Here is a 19,125-nt window from a genome sequence, read left to right as displayed (position 1 = left end):
CGGTAGCTTTCCTCATACCTATAACCACAGATAGGTCTGAGGAGAACTTGCTAGTGAGTGGGATTGTGGTGCAGTGATAAGGACCTTTCTGCTGACATGATTACCTAAGTATCACCTGAACCATTGCAGCCCTCACCTTCACAGGCACCTGTTGAGATACTCTCATACTTTATCATGGGACTTCACCCACTAGGTAACTTTTTGTCTGGGTCATTCTATATATTGTCATATATTTTGACACTGAGCTTGGACTAAGAGTAGAGACGGTCAGTTCTGTCAATCCCAGCCCACTTCTAACCTAGTCATTTCCTGCCTCTTCTGCACTGCTAAAGATTGAAGCCAGATCTAAAGACAGTGGGCTGCCATGCTCAGCAGATATTCCCAGACAACATCGAAATAAATATTGAAGACTTCGTGTCTGTATATCTGCTATCCTTCAGCAGCTAAACCAAGCTCAACGTACTTTTGAAAATGTCTCTGACTTCCATCTTTTTAATTGTCTATACCCTAATGTATTGAGAAAAAAAGATATTTTTAAAATTCTCATATAACACAGCTCAAATAAGGGTGTTACCTAATTAAAGTAAATTGTCTCATACTTTTCAAGCATAACTCCCTTTGGGTAGAACTAAAACATTTTGTTATCATTAATTACTGTATACAAAAAAAAGACATAAATAAAAATTAAATGCCACCTTTTTGTGCTTTAATTGGTTATTTTAAAAAGGCTAATTGCTTGGGAAATAGATCTTTGGAAATAGTAAAATATCAACTTTTTTTCTCCTTTGATAAATATTGATGGAAAGAAAATGAACGATAATTGTGTTGCTTACTAAATATCAGGCACCTAGTGAAATTCAGCATCATGTCTTATTCTGTCATCTGTGAATTCTGGGCAGGGCTATTGCTCCTGGTGGGTCTCCATTAGCTTTATGAGTTTCCCACAGATATGTAATATTGCAAATAAAATACTTTTCTTATTAACTGTTGGCATTATTAAGGATAATGGTAGGCTGTGAAGTAGCTTGAGTTTTGTGTTACTAGATATTTGTTATAATATACTGCTGTTTCCTTTTTTCTGTCTTGTCACATTCTCGGATCCTAGAAAAATGATATGTCTGTGAATATGTAATTTGAAATCTATAGGCTTACCTATGCATGTTCTAAAACACATTCAAAAACTGCTCATCTAGAAAGTAGATTTGTATAGACATTTTTATTCCTAAATATTGCTGGTTCTCACTTTTGGTGTTCTTATTGTTTCTTCTTTAAAATGCTTCAGCTACTCTTCACTTTCATTGCTTATAGTAGATTACTTAGGATTATATGAAAATAGTGAATTATGTGAAATTATATTCTAACATTTATGAATAGTTTGGCTGAATTTTTTAATCTCGCTGTGAAGTTAAATAATGAACATCAAGTAAGGTCGAATAAATCAACAAAGATTTTTGCAAATAAGTATTGTTTTCGCTGAATTAAAAATGCTATAGTTCTATGACATGCCAAGTCATAGGTGCTGTCCAGCCTGTGTGAGCTAGTTTTCCATGGGTGAAGTATCTGTGCTGGCTCCAAACAGCTATGCCAAGGTGGATTTAGGGTAGCCTAGAACTTAACATGGCCACCTGGCTGCCTTTGCCATGAGGCACCTTCAATTATTAAGAAATGTTGGCTCAATGAATATTTTGATGGTTGTGCCTAGTACACCCTTATCTTCTCTCCTCTTTCTTGTACTTCTGTCCTTATCATCACTTCCCAGTCTCCCTGAACCCCTTTTCTGATCTCTTCATTGACTGCCTGTCTCTTGTTTCCTTCAGATATTCTTATAAAAAAAGTTGTTTCTTAATAAAATTAAAGAATGGTAAAATACATTATTAAATTTTTTTTAGAGTCTTGAGTGTAGCTATACATTTTTATATGTTAGCAAAGTTTATTTCTGTATTTCATTCAGGTTTCTGTTCAGAAAGAAACCTTCCCTGGTGATCCTATTGTGGTAGACATAAAACTGTGCCACCCAGATCCCATTCCAGGGAATAACATGCTGCTGAGCTGTAGGAAGTACAATCAGTGGAAAACCTTGGTCTGTCAGCAACTTCAAGGTTTGCCTCCTTTGCAGAAATGGTCCATTCAAAGTCATGCCCTTCCTATAGCAGTCTACATTCAACCACTGAGTGAGGCAGAGATAAAAAAGGACTGATAATTTTCAACCTACAGGGGCATTAATGAGCAATACCTGCTCCAGAGCTCCACAGTGAGTTCTCAGAAGGTGTGTCTTGCCTGCATCACAGTTTGACTCCTTCCAGTATTCATTTTTTCTTTTTTTCTTTTTACTTCATAGGCATTAAAAACGAATAAAAATCTTGAACTCCAAACTCTGTCTCAGTACCTGCTTAGTATTTCACAGAACCTAGAGTGGGATACCTACCTGAAACTATTTCCTGTTACTTCGCCTCCTCTTTGTCTAGTATATATATGTTTTCATAGCAACTAAGGCAAGGCTGTGTATTTACTTGTTTTTTTTGTTGGTTTGTTTTTTGTGTTTGTTTGTTTGTTTTTTGACGGAGTCTCACTCTGTCGCTCACTGCAGCCTCTGCCTCCCAGGTTCAAGCAATTCTCCTGCCTCAGCCTCCCAAGTAGCTAGGCCTACAGACGCGTGCCACCACGCCCAGCTAATTTTTGTATTTTTAGTAGAGACGGGGTTTCACAATGTTGGGCAGGATGGTCTCGATCTCTTGACCTCATCATCTGCCTGCCTCGGCCTTCCAAAGTGCTGGGATTACAGGTGTAAGCCACTGCGCCTGGGCTTATTTACTTTTTTGTTTGTTCATTTATTGCTCTTTGTGGGCAAGGACTCATACCTATAACCACAGATTATTGTTGTATTTGTATTCCAATAACATAAGTTACTGCCTGGCACATAAAGAGTGTTCCATAATTTCATTTGCGTCCGTGTGAAGAGACCACCAAACAGGCTTTGTGGAAGCAATAAAGCTGTTTATTTCACCTGGGTGCAGGCAGGCTGAGTCTGAAAAGAGAATCAGCGAAGGGAGATATGGGTGGGGCATTTTATAGGATTTGGGTAGGTAAAGGAAAAAGGGGGGTTATTCTGTGGCAGGCAGGAGGGGGGGTCACAAGGTGCTCAGTAGGGGAGCTTTTGAGCCAGGATGAGCCAGGAGAAGGAATTTCACAAGATAATGTCATCAGTTAAGGTAGGAACAGGCCATTTTCACTTCTTTTGTGGTGGAATGTCATCAGTTAAGGCAGGAACCAGCCATCTGGATGTGTACCTGCAGGTCACAGGGGATATGATGGCTTAGCTTGGGCTCAGGGGCCTGACATTCCTGTCTTCTTATATTAATAAGAAAAATAAAATGAAATAGTGGTAAAGTGTTGGGGTGGTGAACATTTTTGGAGGTGGTATGGAGAGATAATGGGCGATGTTTCTCAGGGCTGCTTCAAGCAGGATTAGGGGCAGTGTGGGAACCTAGAGTGGGAGAGATTAAGCCGAAGGAAGATTTTGTGGTAAGGGGTGATATTGTGGGGTTGTTAGAAGAAACATTTGTCATTTAGAATTATTGGTGGTGGCCTGGATACAGTTTTGTATGAATTGAAAAACTAAACGGAATAAGAGAAGGAGAAAAACAGTTATTAAAGGACTAAGAATTGGGAGGACCTAGGACATCTAATTAGAGAGTGCCTAAGGAGATTCAGCATAGTCCTGCCAGCAAAGATAATTTAAGAGTTAAGAGTGGTGGTTTGGGGATAGCACCAGGAGATATCAGCTGTGATGGCTTGGAGAAACAGTGTAAACTGGCAGTGTAAACAAGAGCAGGGCATGTATGAGTAGTTGGGAATGGTGAATAGGAGTATGACTAGACAGAAGATAGTAGGGATGACAAGTTTTTTGGGGCACAGTCCAAGTTGGTCTGGTGTCTGGAATGAGACTGGGGCCTAATAAAAAGGAGCATCTATATAGGAGCTCAAATGGGCTGTACCTTGTAGCATTCCGAGGAGAGGCCTGAATTCTGAGAAGGGAAAGTGGTAAAAGTATTGTCCAGTCCTCTTTAAATTGGTGGCTGAGCTTGGTGAGGTGTGTTTTTAAAAGACCATTAGTCTGTTCTACCTTTCCTGAAGACTGAGGACTGTAAGGGATACAAAGATTTCACTGAATACTAAGAGCCTGAAAAAATGCTTGACTGATTTGGCTAATAAAGGCTGGTCCATTATCAGACTATATAGAGGTGGGAAGGCCAAACCGAGGAATTATGTCTGACAGAAGGGAAGAAATGACCGCAGTGGACTTCTCAGACCTTGTGGGAAAGGCCTCTACCCATCCAGTGAAAGTGTCTACTTAGACTAAGAGATATTTTAGTTTTCTGACTCGAGGCATATGAGTAAAGTCAATTTGCCAGTCCTGGGCAGGGACAAATCCTCGAGCTTGATGTGTAGGAAAGGGAGGGGGCCTGAACAATCCCTGAGGGGTAGTAGAACAGCAGATGGAACACTGAGAAGTGATCTCCTTGAGGATAGATTTCCATGATGGAAAGGAAATGAGAGGTTCTAAGAGACGGGCTAGCAGCTTGTAACCTACATGGAAGAGGTTATGAAATGACGGCAGAATAGAATGGGCCTGTGAGGCTGGAAGGAGATATTTTCCTTGGTCTAAGAACTATTTGCCTTGTGTGGGAAGAGATTGGTAGGTGGAAGTTTCAGCAGGGGAGTAGGTGGGAGTGACCGATGTGAAGGAGAAAAACTGGCTGTGAGGGACAGAAGTTGGAAAGCTAGCTGCTTGTCTAGCCACCTTATCAGCATAAGCGTTGCCTAGAGCAATGGGATCTGATGCCTTTTGACCGCCTTTGCAGTGAATGACTCCAGCTTGCTTTGGAAGTAAAGCGGCCTTGAGCAGTTTTTATTAAAGAGGCATTAATGATGGAGAGCCTTTGCGTAGTGAGGAAACCTCTTTCAGCCTATATAACTGCATGGTGGTGCACAATATGACAGGCATATTTAGAGTCACTATAAATATTGACACGTAGTCCTTTTGCAAGAGTGAGGGCTTGAGTTAAGGCAACTAGTTCGGCTTGCTGAGAGGTAGTGGAGGGGGGCGCGGAGTGGTAGCCTCAATGATAGATGTGGAAGATACTATAGCATAGCCTGCCTTTGCTGGTGAGTGGTGATTAGGCCTGGGGGAACTGCCATCAATAAACTAAATGTGATCAGGGTGAGGAACAGGAAAGAAGGAAATATGGGGAAATGGGGTGAATGTCAGGTGGATCAGAGAGATACAGTCATGAGGGTCAGGTGTGGTATCCTGAACTAACCTGTAAGTCTTGTCTGGTTTTAGGACATGTAAAATGGGGGAATTGTAAGGAGAGTTTATAGGTTTTAGAAGCCTATGCTGTAGCAGGTGAGTGATAACAGGCTTTCATCCTTTTAAAGCGTGCTGTAGGATGGGATATTGGCATTGAGTGGGGTAAGAGTGATTAGGTTTTAATAGGATGGTAAGGGGTGCATGATCAGTCACTAAGGAGGGAGTAGAGGTGTCTTATACTTGTGGGTTAAGGTGGGGAGATACAAGGGGAGGATGTGAAGGAGGCTTTGAACTGGGGGAAAAGATGGCAATGAGGTGCAGCTGTAGCCTAAGAATAGTCAGGGAAGCAGATAATTTAGCTAAAGTGTCTCAGCCTAATAAGGGAACTGGGCAGGTGGGGATAACTAAAAAGGAGTGCTTAAAAGAGTATTGTCTAAGTTGGCACCAGAGTTGGGGAGTTTTAAGAGGTTTAGAAGCCTGGCTGTCAATACCCACAACAGTTATGGAGGCAAGGGAAACAGGCCCTTGAGAAGAAGGTAATGTGGAGTGGGTAGCCTCCATATTGATTAAGAAGGGGACGGACTTACCCTCCATTGTGAGAGTTACTTAAGGCTTGGCATCCATGATGGTCTATGGGGCTTCCAAGGTGATCGGGCAGCATCAGTCTTCAGCCGCTAAGCCGAGAAGATCTGGGAAGGAGTCAGTCAGAGAGCCTTGGGCCAGAGTTCCAGGGGCTCTGGGAGTGGCTGCCAGGTGAGTTGAACAGTCCGATTTTCAGTGGGGTCCTGCACAGATGGGACGTGGCTTAGGAGGAATCCTGGGCTGCAGGCATACCTTGGCCTGGTGGCCAGATTTCTGGCACTTGTAGCAGGCTCCTGGGGGAGGCGGTTCTGGAGGAATGCCTGGCCACTGTGGTTCGTGGGTTTGGAAGTTCTTGTGTGCTGGAGATGTGGCTGGGGTTTGTCTCGCAGTGGAGGCAAGGAATTGCAACTCAGAAATACATTGTTACTTGGCTGCCTCTACTCTATTATTGTACACCTTGAAGGCGAGGTTAATTAAGTCCTGTTGTGGGGTTTGAGGACCGGAATTTAATTTTTGGAGTTTTATTTAATGTCGGGAGCAGATTGGGTAATATAATGTATATTGAGAATAAGACGGCCTTTTGACCTTTTAGGGTCTAGAGCTGTAAAGCTTCTCAGGGTTGCTGCCAAACGAGCCATGAACTGGGCTGGATTTTTATATTTGATGAAAAAGAGCCTAAACGCTATCTGATTTGGGATAAAGAAAAAGGAGCATTAACCTTGACTATGCCTTTAGCTCCAGCCACCTTTTTAAGAGGAAATTGCTGGGCATGTGGGGAGGGCTACTCACGGAATGAAACTGTAAGTCAGACCGGGTGTGAGGAGGGGAGGTGATAAAAGGATTATAGGGTGGAGGAGCAGAGGCTGAGGAAGAATTGGGACCTAGCTCGGCCTGGCGAGGAGGGGAGAGGTCAGATGGGTCTGTAGAAAAGGAAGATTAGAAAGACTCAGTGACCCTTGGGGTTGGGATTGAGGGGACAGGCGGGAGGGAAAAAAGGAAGATTTGGGACGAGTTGCATTGGGAACAGAGACGAGGGAGGGACCGATGTGTAAAAGAATGCCTGGATGTCAGGCACCTCAGACTGTTTGCCTATTTTACGACAAGAATTATTTAGATCTTGTAGGACGGAAAGATTGAAAGTGCTGTTTTCCGGCTATTTGGAACTACTGTCAAGTTTGTATTGGGGTCAGGCGGCATTGCAGAAGAAAATAAGACTCTTAGATTTTAGGTCAGGTGAGAGTTGAAGAGCTTTTAAGTTCTTAAGAACACAGGCTAAGGGAGAAGAAGGAGGAATGGAAGGTGGAAGCTTGCCCATAGAGAAGGAGGCAATCCCAGAGAAAAGAGATTAGAGACACGGAGAAGGGGTGGGGAATTCTTACCCTCCAGAAAAGCGGGAAAGGGGTTGGGGCATGGAAATAAGGGTTTGGGGTACAGAGATAAGAGGTCGGGGCACAGAAATAAGGGATCGGGGTGCAGAGATAAGAGGTCGGGGCGTGGAAATAAGGGATGGGGCATAGAGATAAGAGGTGGGGGCATGGAAATAAGGGATTGGGGTGTCTTGCCCCCTAGAAAAGCAGGACTTGCCGCTAAGGGTGAAGGACCAATGCAGGCGTCCCTGAGTGGTCTGACACCTCTGAAACCTGGGTGAATAACCAGAGAGGCATCCCTGCAATGATTAAACACCAAAGGAAGGCTGCCTTCCCTAGTCCGTGACTGGCGCCGGAGTTTTGGGTCCATGGATAAAACATGTCTCCTTTGTCTCTACCAGAAAATGAAAGGAATTGAAATTAAGAGAAGGGAGAGATTGAAGTGTGGCACCAAGATTGAAGGAGAAAGAGGTTGAGGGATAGTGAGGGAGGTTGGAGAAGAGAGTAAAAAGAGGCTGCTTACCCAGATTTGAAATTGGTGAGATGTTTCTTGGGCTGGTTGGTCTGAGGACCTGAGGTCGTAGGTGGATCTTTCTCACGGAGCAAAGAGCAGGAGGACGGGGGATTGATCTCCCAAGGGAGGTCCCCCGATCTGAGTCACGGCACCAAATTTCATGCACGTCCATGTGAAGAGACCACCAAACAGGCTTTGTGTGAGCAATAAAGCTGTTTATTTCACCTGGGTGCAGGCAGGCTGAGTCCGAAAAGAGAGTCAGCGAAGGGAGATGGGGTGGGGCCATTTTATAGGATTTGGGTAGGTAAAGGAAAAAGGAGGGTTCTCTGGCGGGCAGGAGTAGGGGTCACAAGGTGCTCAGTAGGGGAGCTTTTGAGCCAGGATGAGCCAGGAGAAGGAATTTCACAAGATAATGTCATCAGTTAAGGCAGGAACTGGCCATCTGGATGTGTACGTGCAGGTCACAGGGGATATGATGGCTTAGCTTGGGCTCAGAGGCCTGACACATAATACATGAGGACTCAAGGAATTTAGGCTTACTGGGGCTGGCCTGGAAACTAACCACCACTTCTAACATTCTCCTGTAGAAAAAATATTTTTGAATTCGTATATATTGCTGAAATTCAATGTATTTTGAAAATTAGAGATGGCCAGGGTATACTGATTAAAACCCAACTAGTTTAAGAATTCAAAGTATTTCTACCTATTGGAGACTTGTATATTATGACAAAATGAGATGTTCTTTTCTTTTATTCTGTAAAAGATAAGTGTATCAGACCTTTGGCCATCCAGTTCATCTTTGCATCATTAGCCATGATGGATAGTCTACTTACAAAGGCAATTATATTATGTGTGATTTGGATCTTGATGGAAGAAGATAAATTAACTATAGGTTTAGGCAACATTACAGCCAGCATTACATCTGGAAAAGAGCTCCACCTTGAACAGCATCCAGGCCAGTCAAATCACCATCATGCTGGTCTCTTTTATAACACATTCAGTAGTTAATGCTGCTTTTATGTTTCCTAACTGCCTGTCCTAGGTGAATTTGATAGCCCTGAGTCATCCAGTCTCTTGTTTTAAGTCAGAATGGATTCACTTACATCTTATTTGCATAACAAATAATCTTGTATACACTTAGGTGAATACTAAGACGGCAACAACAGCACTCTCATTAATTACTCGTGTACAAGTGGTACAGAATACGAGGTGCTCAAGAAATGTTATTAAAATTCTTTTATTTATATATTTTTATTATACTTTAAGTTCTAGGGTACATGTACACAACGTGCAGTTTTGTTACATATGTATACATGTGGCATGTTGGTGTGCTGCAACCATTAACTCATCATTTACATTAGGTGTATCTCCTAATGCTATCCCTCCCCCCTCCCCCCACCCCACAACAGGCCCCGGTGTGTGATGTTCCCCATCCTGTGTCCAAGTGTTCTCATTATAAAAATTCTTCACATCAAAAGCTGGTAGATAAAATAGCCACATAACCACCTATTTTTTTTTAAAGAAACCTTTAAAACTGTGTGTATTTTCTTGTTTAAGGATTTTAATTTAATGTAGCATATAGTTTCTCATAAATCAGACTTCCTTTTGTCACTTCATCTGTATTTTCATTATTTCTGATTCATTTTCATTTTCTTCTTCTTTTCTACTTTGTTAGTCTCTGTTTTCTCTTTTGTCTCTTAGCTTTTTCTCCTACAGCTGGCTTCATGTTTCTTTTGCAGTCTCCTTTTCCCTCTTATTCTTAATTTTTCCTTCCCAAATATGAATAACAGAGTAAAAAAGAGAGAGAGGTATTAATGAACAGATTGGTAGTGGAGTAGCCATGTACAACTTTATTCCATAATATATTTCACGAGATATTTATTTAATTTTATTTTACTGTGCTCTTTTAAAAAGTACTTGCATATTTAAAATAACTATGCTATCTTTTTATTTTTGTGTGGGGATGTTTTATACAAAGGGTGGCTGGATGCAATGAGATAAAGGTCCAAGGATAAGGAATACGAACCGAGATAGAGAGAAGAACAAGCTCACCCCAATGCTTGCTTGCATATGTGCTGTAATATTTTCTGTGAACAAAACAAAATAAATAATAATTTTAAAATCTCATTACATCTAGCCCTTACTATAGAAAAATAATTGGATTTTAAAATTTGTATTCCCAATTAGGCTCTGCTGCTAACTCTCTGTATATCACTGGCTTTCTTCTTCACCATTATTAATGTAAAGTTAATGAAATCTTAGAAATGAAAGAAAATTATCAACTACCCTTATAATCACAATTTACAGGTGAGGAAACTAAGACTAATATTTTAAATATTCTAGTAGAAAGATCCAGAACATTGCCTCATCTGATTTACATATTTTGTAAGATTTTCGTAATTATGCAATAGAGTAAAATGGTTAACAATATGATTAATGGAACATTTCTGCCAGGTTTATGTCTCAGCTCTGCCATTTATCAGTTGTGAGACCTTGGGCCAGTAAATGTATCTCTTTATATCCCACTTTCCTTATTTGTAAAATGGAGATGGCAGTTACCATATATGCTGATTTTGATGACCATACGGTAGTTATACTTCTGTAGTAGTCACTACATTCCTGGAATTAGTAAGAGCTCTATACGTGCAGCTATTATTGTTACTTCCAAACCTACTTCTGCTCATGCAATTCCTCTTTAAGTGAATAAATCAAACCAGAAAAGTTGAATTAACCTATTCCCCTCCCTCCACTTCAACCCCATATTCACTCACTCCCAATACTGCTCCATTTCAGAGCCATATAATTTTTCACCTTATCAAAAGCATCTCCATGGCTCTTCTGTGTATCCTGCTCCATCCTGCTGAAAATGCAGCAATTTTTAAAGGAAACACTTACCATGCTACTCTTCTGCTTCAGAAACAATGCTAATATTTGTTGAGTAGCTCCAATATGTCCCATACTACATAGCTCTAGTCTTCACTCCTACTCTTACAGTTAAGCATTTTTTACCCCCATTTTACTGAAGAGAGTACTGAGAGCCAGAAATGCCAAGTAAGGTATACAAGGTTACATAACAGGTAAGTCTCAAAGTCACATTTGGAGCTAAGCCTGCTCCCATCCAGAGCTTATGATGTATGCAACAAACAGTTTTCTCATCACCAACAAGATAAAAATCTAAGCAATCTGGCAGGCAAAAAAATACCTCTCTGGACTGACTCCTTATTTATCTCTTTGGATATTTTTGTTGTTGTTTTTGGGTTTTGTTTTTATTTTTAAGATGGAGTCTCACTCTGTCGTGCAGGCTGGAGTGTAGTGGCATGAACTCGGCCCACTGCAACCTCCTCCTCCTGGGTTCAAGCGATTCTCCTGCCTCAGCCTCCTGAGTAGCTGGGATTACAAGTGTGTGCCACCACACCCAGCTAATTTTTGTATTTTAGTAGAGACAGGGTTTGTCAGTTGATCAGGCTGGTCTCGAACTCCTGACCTCAGGTGATCTGCCCACCTTGGCCTCCCAAAGTGCTGGGATTATAGGCATGAGCCCACCGTGCCCAGCCTTCAGATCATTTTTCAAAAGGCCATCCAATGTTCTTGTTATACTGAATTAGCTCTGTACTTACAGCCTTGAATGGGACATTATTTCTCAAGACTCTGTGCCTTAGTTAACACATACTACTTTCCCTGTCTGACATTCTCCTCCTCTGCTTTGTCTGCTCAACTTCAGAAAGCCATTCCGACTGCCTCATCAGGGTTATGAACTGTACCTCCATGATCTGTATCAATAGATAGAAAAAGATTGCTAAGTACAAGAGTGGAAAGATAGACGAATTTATATGTTAATCATTATACTTAAGGCATCTCTATTTTTCTCCTGTTCTGTCAAATTTTGAGATTTATTACAATTTCTCATACTGATTATAATTTATAAAATTTAGATTTTTTTTCTTTGAATAGGATAAAACTCTTAGATTGTTTGTGGCATAAATGATTATGGTTATAATTTTTTTACTGGTTGTGTCTGTATTAGTCCGTTTTTATACTGCTATAAAGAATGGCCAGAGGCAGAGATTTAGCAAGGAAAGAGGTTTAATTGACACAGTTCAGTGTGGCTGGGAGGTCTCAGGAGCCTTACAATCAAGGTGGAAGGCAAAGGGAAAGCAAGGTGCCTTCTTCACATGGTGGCAGGAAGGAGGAGTGCCGAGCGAAGGGGAAGAGCTCCTTATAAAACCATCAGATCTCATGAGAACTCACTATCATGAGAACAGCATGGGGAAAACTGCCCCCATAATCCAATTACCTCCATCTGGTCTCTCCCTTGACTCATGGGATTTATGGGGATTATAATTCAAGAGGAAATTTGGGTGGGGACACAAAGCCTAACTGATAGCATCCAGTATATCTCTTTAGTATTAAATTTTACCTTTCCTTTACTATTTCTTTTTATTTGTTGGTTTCATTTATATAATTTCTCTTATCATAACATGTAAAATCGTTTTTCATCTTATTTTACTATTTGTTATATTCTATTGCTTTTGCTTCCTCTTTGTCATTTTCTTTTTTTGGAGTGCAGTGGCACAATTACATCTCACTACAGTCTCAAACTCCTGGACTCGAGCAGTCATCCTGTCAGCCTCTTCTGTACTCTTTCAGCTGGGACTACAGGCACATGCTACTATGCCTGACTAATTTTCAAAAATTTTTTGTAGACACAGGGTCTTGTTATATTGCCCAGGATGGTCTCAAACTCCTTGCCTTAGGCAATTCTCCTGCCTCAGCCTCCCAAGTGTCAGGATTACAGGTGAACCACTGCACCCAGCTGGAATTAATACTTTAAAAAAGTTTCTTTACCCCTTTTCCCATTAACATAAAAGTACTAACTAATTTCAATTTGCTGAAAGTTAGATTTTTATTATTAGATTTTACTTAAATCAGTATTTTCTATTAAATACCTCAAAAATCCCAATTAATCACTTTATTCATGCACACCATTCAATTCAAGAGTAAATATTTAGCATCCCAGGGAATTTTGCCTAATACCAAAAGTTTGCATCCTATCAGTAAGTGGAAAACTGGGCAATTTGCTTTTACTAATTTTGTTTAATATGAAAAATGTAAATAATACTTACACTTCTGGCGAAGGTGAAATTAAAGGAAGTAGATTTAACCTCTTACCTGAAACAATAAAAAAAAAACACCCAGAAATAGATTTTAAACAATGGTTTGAAAAGATTGGACGCCAGGAAATAAAGGACAGTGATCTATAAGGGGTAAAAACAGGAGATGAGCTATGTAATTATCCCAGCTTACTACCTAGAGAGAGTTTTCAGAACATGATGAGAAACTCAAGCAAGACCAGAAAGTCTTCCTAAATTGAAGAGACAGAATTGGGAAATTAAGGAGGCCTATATAGTTAGAATTTGCAGCAGAATATCAGAAAGTAAAGAAATACACAGACGTAGAATTTCAGATATCCATAGTTCTCCCTCAAGTCTATCAGCTGAACACTTATAAAGTCATTCATGCGGGAAAATTAATCAAGGCTGGGAAATTAACCTTTGAAAGGATTAGATGGAACTATTTTAAAACACAAATATGTAAATCATTCCTTTTACCACCAGCAAAATTGAAAAACAGCATCAGGTAGCCTTTTTAGAAGGTTTTTACATCCGTAATGACACAAAATCTGCCCTTTTTTAAATGATGCTTTTCACCTGTTTGGTGTGAGTTAAAAGCAAGACCCAAAAGGATAAAACTTTTTCCAAGTTACTTAACTACATCTAAGAATTAAGCTTAAGAATATTTGTAGGAATTACAAATATATCCAAATCGAATGAGATAAGATGCACAGTATCTACAGCACATCTAAAATCACCAGAAGTGAAAAGAAGCAGAAAAATGTAACTCATCAAGAGGAAAAAAATCAACGTAAAAGAACCCAGAAACTAGTCAGATGATAAAATTAGTAGAAAATAAAATCAAACCAGTTTTTAAAATGACATTCTACATGTTCAAGAAGCAAGAAGGAAGATTGATTGAACATTAGAGATGTAAAATATATAAGAAAGGCCCAAATCAAATTTCTGGAAATAAAAACTATAATGTCTAAGAAAAAAAAACACATATCATATGATACTGAGGGTATATTCGATATTACAGCAGAAGAAATTAATGAGCTTGAAGATATAGCAAGAGAAACATCAAAAGTAAACACAAGGAAAATAAAACTGAACAGAGTATCAGAGAGCTGTGGAATAAGTTTATATGGCCTAATAATATATTCATAATTGGAATACCAAAATAAGATGAAAGGAAAAGATGAAAGCACATACAAATATGTGAAAAAATAAGATCAGAACATTTTCCTAATGAACTTCAAGCAGAATAAAGCTAAATAAAACAATGAGGCCCACCATAATCAACTTCAATGAATTATTGATAACAAAAATAAATTTAAAGCAGTGAGAGCAAGAAGATACTCTACTCACAAAGAAACAGCAACAAAAAATAACAGCAGAAATTGTTGTCAGAAAGAATGCAAGCCAGGGGATAGTGGAATGACATCTTTAAAACAGTGAAAGAAAAAACATTAACCTAGAATTCCTCAGCCAGCAAAACATAACAACCATTTCTCAGTTAAAAAAAAGTTGAGAGTATTTATAACCACAGTCCTGCATGGCAAGAAAGGTTAAAGACAAAAGGAAGATGATACCTGATAACAATTTGGAACTATAAAAAGGAATTTATATCTCCACAAATTATGTATATGAGTAATATAATTTTTCTTATTTTTTATTCCTCTGAAAGACAACCAAATGTTTGAAATGAAAATAATAAGAATGTATTAAAAGATATATACCATATTTAAATGTGTGACATATAAAACTAAGTAAGGCCAAGAGAGATATAATGGATGTATACTGATGTCAGGTTCTCATACATCATACAATAAAATGATAATAATATTTGAAGCTAGACTGTAATAGTTAAGTATGTACATTATAAACTCTAAAGCAATTACTAAGAATAAAAACAAAGAGATGTAACTAATAAATTAATAGTGGAGATAAAATTAAATCAATATTAATCAATATAAAAGTCATAAAGAGAGGAAAAAATCAGATAAGACAAATAGAAGGCAAATTTTAAAATGGTGGCATTAAATTCAACCATATCAATAATTACCTAAATGTTAATGGTCTAACTACGTCACTTAAAAAGCGGAGATTGTCTGTGTGTAGTAAAAAATTTCCCTTGTCAAAAAAGAGGTCTGGCCTTTGTCTTGTCTTCTGGAATCTAATCTATATAATATCTGACAGGAGTGCCTTTGCTTAGGGTGGGGCTTGCCACACTAGACAGTTAGATTGGTGGCTACCATGCTAGACAGGCTAACCATGTGATTTAGGATGGGAGTTGGCCACTTCGGAGTAGGGGCTTTTGGTCATGTGGTTCAATTTAAAGGAAGATTGAGTTCAAACACATGGGAAATCAATCAATTAATCACGCCTACATAATAAAGACTCAATAAAATCTCTGAACGTCAAAACTTCAGTAAACTGCCCTGGTTGGTTGATGTGATAAATATATTGCCATATGAATGAAATTAAACATCTCTTTGAAGTCTATATTACTTCAAATAATATTTAGAGTATTATAACTAATTCTTAACGTCGCATAATCTGAGAAAAAAATTCAAACTGATGTGCAATTATTGTGAACTAAAGGTAAGTGACATAGGTCTCCTGGTGGTATAAAAATCACAGGTAGAAATGCTTAGTTTGAATATAATATTAATATAATATTCAATAATCAAATATAATATTCAATATAATACTACTACTTTGAATTTGAAAATCAATTCAATATAATATTTTGAATTTGAAAATCAAAAACAATATTTTAGCACATTTAAATACAAATTTCTGAAAATAAAGCATAAAAAAGCTTTTAAAATTGCAGTAGGTAGAGTAGGTAGACAAAATATACCATTAGTCTCAGTCACAGTCATAGTCCATTGAGAGAATATGAGAGTTATATGCTAATAAAAGAGAAAATGAAATTTGGAAAAACATAGAAACATGCCGTAATGTGTCCAGATGAAAAGATCAGAATAGTGAAGAGATCCCAAGTTCATATTAACAGAAAGAATCGGTAGAAGGAAGATTAAACTTAAAGTATAATTAAAAAAAAAAAAAAGATTTTCATTCTACAGGAGAAAATAATAGTGATTAGAGAGTGATTTCCAAATATTTGAACAAATGTGATGAGAAAGTGGGAACATATTTGTTTGGAATTTTCATAGCCATAGGCCCTTCTGTGTGCAATTTATGGAAAGAGCCGTTTTCTTGACTCTCAAAATATTGACTTTCATCTTTTCAAAACTCTATACCACGAGGGTCAATTAAAACATATCTCTAGAGTGGCGCTGGAGTAAGGATGGCAGTGACACCACTGTTATTTAAAAGCTCTGAGCTATGAATCAATCAGTGTAAAGGATTCCAGCGGGTGAAACTTGTTTTCAAGTCTCTTATGGTATCTTCACAGAGCTCAGCCACCAACTGTCTTCCATCTGTGTGATACAGAGAACACAACTATTTGGGCTTGAAGTGAAACCAAAGTGATTTATGTTAGATATGAGAATTTTCTGACAGTGATATTTATTAAGGCATGGAATGTGTAACCAATGAAACTCTAATCTCTTTATTGGAGGTTTTCACATGCAGGTCACCTTCTCCTCTTTCGGCGATGGTTTCAATTTTCTTGAAAGCATGAGATGGACATAATGACTTATTCCAAACACACAATTCTTTATAAAAGCAGCACTTCATTTACCCAGCTTCATTTAGAAATAAATTGCTCTATAAAACAAATGTTGAAGTAAATAGTTTATTTTCAATGCCAATGTAAATGCTTTTGTAATAAATCTTTCCAAAGTTTATTGAAATTACAATCGATTTAAAAATATTTAGAATTATTTTAAAATTATATTCTAAGCTTTTATTAACAGTTATTAATATCTTAAATATTTTAATATGTTCAATATATTCTGTCAAAGAATTTTTAAACTTTGTTTTTTCATGCATTAAATTATCTTATTAAAACTTAGCCTCAAAATACATTCTTTCTTTCCTATTGGATTCCCTAGAGTCACATCTAACTACTGCTGGTGATATGAATGTATTTTAGTTTCCACCTCAATTTTTTAAAAATTTGCTTCTGTTGTTTGTTTGTTGGAAAATCTGATAATGTAGATTTTTAGAATTGTCTCTGAAGTAAGAGTAAATAAGAATTGGATGAGGACCTGACACTATTGTTAAAGAATAAAGTTAGGATCATTATCTATTTGAGAATGTCTTTTTTTCTTCTTAATCCTGTTTTTTACTAGCTATTGAACAGTCCTACAGTCCTGCTTAATTTCCATTTGATGAATGTTAAATGTTTTAGTTATCTGTAGCTGTGTAACAAATTACCCTCAAAACTTAGCAGTTTAATATAGTATACATTTAATATCTCAGTTTCTGTGGGTCCAGAATCTGGGCACAGATTAATTAGGCCCTATGTATTACAGTCTATCTCTCTCTCTCTCTCTCTCTCTTTTTTTTTTTCTCACATCAACTAAATCAGCTTCAATCATCACAGCCTCTTACAAGGCTTCAATCAAGCTTTGGGAGTGTTACCTGAAAGGCTCTAGTAAGGAAGAATACACTTCCAAGATCACTTATGTGATTGATGATGGAGTTCCGTTCCTCAGGGCTCCTGCAAGGAAGATGTCAATTTATCATTGGCTATTACTGGCCATTGGGTACTCTCAGTTCCATGCCTCTCAAATATAGCACCTCCTTCATCAAAGTCAGTAAGAGAGAGCTTCCTACTAAGGCAGAAGTCACAGTCTTTTTTAAACTAATCACAGAAGCGATATCCCATCACTTTTGTGCTATTTTGTTCATTAGAAGCAAATCACTAGATCCAGCCTCCACTCAAGGGGAGAAATTAACACAGGGCATGAAGACTGGGAGGTGGGAATAATTGGAAGCGATGTCAGAAACTGCCTACTGTAGTTTCTACACCTATCTAATCGCTCAGTCCAGCAGGTATAAAACTACATTTGTGTTCCACTAAAGTGATTTTTTTCATTGGATTAGTGCATTATCAAGCATATTTATGTGATGTAATAAAATGCGTGAGATCCAACTTAACATACATGATTAAATAATAATTTTAAACTGATACAGGCTAACCATCTATGTAAGTTTTATTGTTGAGTGAAAACTAATATTTTGGAGTTGAGAGACATTAGTGTATGCGTTGTATGGATTTGAGTACAATATCAAAGATTTTGTCTTCTTTGATGCCAAGGATTCGAGGAGGCTTTCCCTGAGGACTGAGCTGCTGTAGGAGATGAACAGAAGTTTTGAAAACACAACAGCAAGATGGTGAGCAGTGGTGGGAATTACCCAAATAAATGGTAGCAAATTTAGTTTCAACTTAGGTCTCTACTTCTTTAGTTAATATAAAATATAACCTTGCATGTGCCACTTAATGTACTAGACTCAGGAATAACAGAAAGTAAAAGTGAATTCGTTCCTGGAAGTTTGGGCCACATGATAGGAAAAGATCCACTTCAGTCTCAGAGCCACAGTTATACTACTAGTGTAGGGTACGTAAGAGTCTGCCTTGGCTAGGCTTAAGGTTTTTTCTTGCATCAAGCCTACACTGACTCACATTGGAAACTGGTTGAAAAAAATAGGCTAAATCAGACTAATACCTTCAATGTAACCAGGTGTCCACATTCATAAGCACATAAATAGCATGAATAAGCTTTTAGAACCCAAATCTAATTCAGACTCAGACTATTTAAAAGATTTAAGTACAAATTCAAGCGGAAAGAAACTGTTTCATTTTAAAGGTGACAGACGTATCCAGAATAGAAAGACACACCACAGGGCTTTGATCTTATATATGAATCATCTAGTTTGCATTTCGGTTTCAATTTTAATTTCAGGGGGAAAATATAAGTGATTGTCACTGGAACTGGAAGACAATTATGCATAGCTCACAGATATTATGTTTGTCGTATCCTCAGTAATGAAATGTTGTAGCTAGCTAGCAGAGAACAAAGAAAAGCAAAATAAGGTCTCTTCAGAATAAAACTATACCCCATTTATTTCATATTATGACTGTGACAATGATGCTAATGATCGCGCGTAAATATTGCTGATAGCTGCTTCCCAATACCACTGTCCCAAACACATAATTAAATGTTCTCATACGGTACATTCAAGAGGGCATAGTGCTAAAATATTAAGTACCAACTTACCCACAGGTATTTATTTCTTTAATACTTTTAATTTTCAGTT

The 19,125-nt window shown here is 38.2% G+C and overlaps 1 long non-coding RNA gene across 3 annotated transcripts in view; it reads left to right on the top strand.

Annotated features, from left to right (window-relative positions):
- Nucleotides 1–19,125, top strand: part of LOC112133518 (uncharacterized) — a 173,792-nt gene that overhangs the window by 64,756 nt on the left and 89,911 nt on the right. The window contains exon 3 of one of the 3 annotated variants that reach the window (XR_008525396.2): nucleotides 18,125–18,201. The exons of the other annotated variants lie outside the window; for them this stretch is intronic. This is a non-coding gene — a long non-coding RNA (uncharacterized LOC112133518). The remainder of the gene's footprint in view (nucleotides 1–18,124; nucleotides 18,202–19,125) is intronic. 3 annotated transcript variants of the gene reach the window in all.

Source organism: Pongo abelii, chromosome 4, assembly GCF_028885655.2.
Source record: "Pongo abelii isolate AG06213 chromosome 4, NHGRI_mPonAbe1-v2.0_pri, whole genome shotgun sequence".
In the NCBI taxonomy this organism is placed as follows: domain Eukaryota; kingdom Metazoa; phylum Chordata; class Mammalia; order Primates; family Hominidae; genus Pongo; species Pongo abelii.
Note: the sequence above shows the minus strand (reverse complement) of the source record. Positions and strands in the feature narration are given on the sequence as shown.